Source organism: Alosa sapidissima, chromosome 10 (assembly GCF_018492685.1).
Source record: "Alosa sapidissima isolate fAloSap1 chromosome 10, fAloSap1.pri, whole genome shotgun sequence".
Taxonomy (NCBI): domain Eukaryota; kingdom Metazoa; phylum Chordata; class Actinopteri; order Clupeiformes; family Clupeidae; genus Alosa; species Alosa sapidissima.
In genome coordinates, this window is record NC_055966.1 from 17,817,304 (window position 1) to 17,822,510 (window position 5,207).

Sequence of the window (5,207 nt, forward strand, 5' to 3'; positions counted from 1 at the left end):
ATACTATCTATCATCAGCTTAGAAAGTAATGTGCCTGTGTTGGTTATTCAACTTTTTCATTCTGAAAATGCAATTTTTGCATCAGAGACTGGGGCATTTGAAATTGATTAGTGCAACCTCCGCTAAAGTTGCAGTGAAATACAGTGACATAGTCAGAAAGGTCGTATTTATGAAATTTGAGAAAATGATGTATGCATCACTTCAGCCAAATGGCATTGAAATAGATTAATCTTTTGCAATGAACTCCCCTTTCATGTGTACCTTTTTCCCTCTCTCTTGCTGCTGTACAGGCCAATGGCTTTTGTTGTATGTCTTCACAAATGATAAATAAAGTCTGATTAATGAAGACTTGTACTTTCAGTTCATCTTTGCATCATATAGCCATGATCAGTTGTTTCAATAAAAGGTTTTAAGAGTTATAATAGTTCAAAGTAAGCTAAAGAGGCTAAAATCCTGTATAAGCCAAACAAATAAACCCATTGGGGGAAAAAAAAAATCCTATTGGAAAGTCATGATGAAAATCCTATTGGAAAGTCCAAATCCCATAGAACCACCCTCCAGTCCTTTAGAATCCTATGGGACTTTAACAATCACAATGCACACTCTATTGGAATCCTGTTGGTATTACAATAAATCCTTTAGGATTTCCACTATCCAATAGGATTGTAATGGAAAAAAACAAAATCCAATAGGACTTTCTGATAAGGGACACTAACCTTCAAAACCTTCACTAACCTTCAAAAGTAGGTTACTGACTCTTCTTTGGACTTGAGACTTTTCTTTTGAAGTATATTTTTAGTTTTTTTTTTGCCTTTATTCTGACAGGACATTGAAGATAGACAGGAAATGAGTGGGAGAGAGAGAAATGGAATGGGATCGGGACATAACCGCAGGTCGGATTCGAACCTGGGCACTTGGACCCGTACATGGTATGGGCGCTGTAGGCTGTTGCGCCACAGCGTCCCCCCTTGACTTGAGACTTTGAATAAACAAACAAATCCAACTTCATGAGCGATAGGCTAATGGTCCCTAATTTAAGGACGTTTCAGAATGCCACACAGCTAGACAACGAGTGGTAGAGAGAGAGAGACATGTCACTTATGTTACCAAGGAGTCACATTGTTGCAAATCTTATATGATGATGCATCTTTCTACAAAATGGTTTGTCTTCTATATCATTAAGTTATTTAATAGGCTAAACATATAGCCTTATATCAAAGCTTTAGGCTTATGTAATTTAAATCAGTTACAGACAACAAGTGGCAGACGAAGGGTGCCAGTTACTTATAGGCTACCAGAGATTGTTGAGTCACATCGTTGCAAATTTCATAAAATGATGCATCATTCCACAAAATGATTTGTCTTCTCTATCAGGAAGTTATTCAATAAGATAACAATAGTCAAGTCATATTATTATTTTTTTATAGTCAAGTCATATTTATTTATATAGCACACATAAACCCAATGTAATTGACCCAAGATGCTCAGAAATAAAATAAATACAGTAATAAAAACAAAAAGAATGCCATAAATGACAAAAAATAAATAAATGAAAATACATAATAATAATAATAAACATATTATTATTGTAGATTAAAAAAAGACATATGGTTACTGAAACTACTACTAATAGGCCTAGAGAAAGATGTACAGTAAAGTTAAAGATGCCAGTTAATATAATGCAGAAAAGAAATAGAAATAAGATTAAAAAAAAATCAAACAAGGGGAGAAATTAATGGACATTATAGGCCAAAGAAAATAGATGGGTCAGGACTTAATTTCTATAGGGAGATTATTCCAGAGTCTAGGGGCAGCAACAGAAAAAGCCCTATCACCTTTAGTTTTAAGGGTTGCATTTGGGACTGATAGAAGAAGTTGTAAGGAAGACCTCGGTGGCCTAGAAGGACAGTAGGGACTTAAAAGGTCACATATATACCGTGGTGCCATTCCATTTAGGTTGGCCATTTAGTTGGGCCAGCACAGGACTTATGTGCATACAGTATGTTTCTTTGTTCCAGTAAGAAGCCTATCTGGTGCATTTTGGACTAATTGAAGTCTAGCAAGGGTAGATTGGTTCCGACCTAAATACAGAGAGTTGCAATAGTCCAGCCTAGATGTAACAAAAGCATGGATTACAGTTTCTAAGTCAGTACTGGTATATGAGAGCCAGGGCTTTAATTTAGCTATTTGTCTTAGTTGAAAAAAGCTTCCCTTAACCACACTACTGACTTGCTTATTGAAATTCAAAGAAGAATCTAGGAAAACACCTAGATTTCTGACCTCACTGTGGCAATTTACAGCCAGTGGCCCAAGTGCATTTCTTATCTTAGGAACAGAGCTGTGTGGACCAAAAATAATTATCTCTGTTTTCTTTTTATTTAATTGTAAGAAATGTGCAGCCATCCAACTCTTTATGCATTAAGGCAGTTAAACAGGCTTTCCAAAGTGCAGGAACTTTCGGCTGTTAATGGCAGATAAAATTGAGAGTCATCAGCATAGCAGTGATATTGAATGTTATGTTTGTTAAAAATGGAGCCAAGAGGCAGCATATATAGGGAGAATAGCAGAGGGCCTAAAATGGAACCCTGAGGGACACCACATTTGATGGGAGCAATGGACGAAGAGCAATTACCTAATCTTACGGAGAATGTTCTATCATTCAAATATGATGTGAACCATTGCAACACCACCCCTTGCAGACCAACTTCAACCTCCAGATGTTTTAACAGGATGCTATGGTCAATGGTATCAAAAGCAGCACTAAGGTCAAGAAGTGCTAAGAGAGCACAAGACCTATTATCTACTGAGCAAAGAATATCATTTTGCACCTTAAGTAGAACAGATTCGGTGCTATGAAGTTTTCTAAAACCTGACTGAAATTTATCTAGGATGTTGAAAGCATTCAAATAAGAAGTGACCTGAGAGAGAACAACTTTTTCCAGGATCTTTGAAACAAAAGGTAATTTGGAAATAGACCTATAGTTTTTCAGGTCACTGTAATCAAGACTGGGCTTCTTTAGTAGAGGTTGGACAATTGCATGCTTAAAACTAGAGGGGACCACTGCAGTAGATAGGGAGCTATTGATAATAACAACAGGGCAAATGATGTTAAAGACTTCCTTAAAAAGGTGTGAAGGTAAAACATCTGAGTGGCAAGAGGAGGATTTCATATGAGAGACCACTTCAAATAGCTGGGAGGGTGCTGAAGGCAGCTGGGTGAGAGTTGTATAACTGAGGGATCAGAAATTAAGGAGGGAATTTGAGATTTAATGTTATTAATCTTATCAATGAAGAAATTGAGAAACTTCTCACAGTTTTCAGCAGTGGGAGAGATAATGGAAACAGCAGCAGGAGGATTTAAAATAGAGTTGATGGTACTAAACAATATTTTTGGTCTGTGAGCATTATTGGTAATTAGGGTTGGGTATCGTTTCAATTTGAACGATTCCAATTCCAATTCCGATTTCTTATTTCGATTCCGGTTCCTAACGATTCTCGATTACGATTTTTTTTAAAGGCAGGGTCAAAAAAGGTTAGGATATTTTAAATGAGCTAGCTAACCAACGGTCTTTCTCAGGGTATCTGCACATTTTCCAAGTGCAAATTTAAAGACTTTTAAGACCTTTTCAAGACATCTAAATGAAAATTAAGACTATACCACGGCAAAAACATATATATGACTCTTTATGCAATAGTTTTTTTTTTCCTACTAATTTTAACCCCCATCCCATTACAGAAATTACCCAATATATTTTGGCGAAAGAAAAATAATTGTGTGTGAATTACCTTCACAGCTATAAATGCCCAATTTTAGGGTCTGGGCTGCTTGCTTTTAAGTATAGTATAAGTATATATACTTTTTTGATCCCGTGAGGGAAATTTGGTCTCTGCATTTAACCCAATCAGTGAATTAGTGAAACACAAACAGCACACAGTGAACATACAGTGAGGTGAAGCACACACTAATCCCGGCGCAGTGAGCTGCCTGCTACAATGGCGGTGCTCGGGAGCAGTGAAGGGTTAGGGGTTAGGTGCCTTGCTCAAGGGCACTTCAGCCGCAGCCCACTGGTCGGGGCTCGAACCGGCAATCCTCCGGTTACAAGTCCAGAGTGCTAACCAGTGGGCCACGGCTGCCCCTTTTGAAGCTGGCTGTACATATTTGGTTTTGCTTACTGCTGAGGCTGACTGTTCTTCAACTGTGTCTGTAGTAGCCTAGGGCTACTTGCCAAAAGACATGTGCACTGGACTGGATTCCCTTCGATATTTTTTTCAAAGTTAGACTAAGCTATTTACATATTTTAATAAACCTACTTTATATAATTTACTATGTGCATCTATTGTCCAATATGCAGCACAGCAAATTAAAGTTAATCCACTACTTTACATTTTGCATACCAGTTGTATCTAAACCAACCAAAGCTTGACTGAAACATTGTAAAACCATTGACTTGTTTTAAATGAATGAAGAGACAGGTCCTCCTCGCATGATCCTGCTGAAAACTGCTGGTTTCATCTCAAGCACGCACATATTATGAACGCACATATTTTTTTTTTTTTTTTTTTTATTGTACTCTTTACTCCACTACATTTCTATCCATAACTGTGAGTACCCGTTACTACTTCTAAAAAAAAAGGAAAAAAGAAAAATCTCGGAAACCCTCAATTTGTTGTTTCCCTTTCAAACTTGATACTCAAGTACTTTTAAAAACAAGTACTTCAGTACTTTTACTTAAGTAGACATCTGACTGTTGTACTTTTACTTGTACTTGAGTAAAATTTAGCAAAGGGTATCTGTACACAAGTAATGAAGCTGTGTACTCTGTCCGCCTCTGATGAAGTGTTTGTTAATGCTTAACTAATACTTAACTAATGCTAAATAGTGTACCATTATTGTAAAGTGTTACCAACTTTTCCATCCTACAATGCACAAGCAGACTTAAATAAGTGTGTTTTTTTTATTTTTTAAAAACTACAAAAAAACTCTATTTTCCTTGTGAAAGAGGACATTACAACACTACTCAATAAATCCTCTATAACATCATAACACTGACAATAGTAGGCTCTGTGGGTAGGGTAGTGGGTAGCGAACAGTGTGATTTTCTGTGTATGAAGTCAACATTTGGATGCTGACATTTACCTGGAAGGCTACAAGAAGGTAAATAATTCAGATGAAGACAACCTGAATCAATCTCGTGAACTGAAGAAAC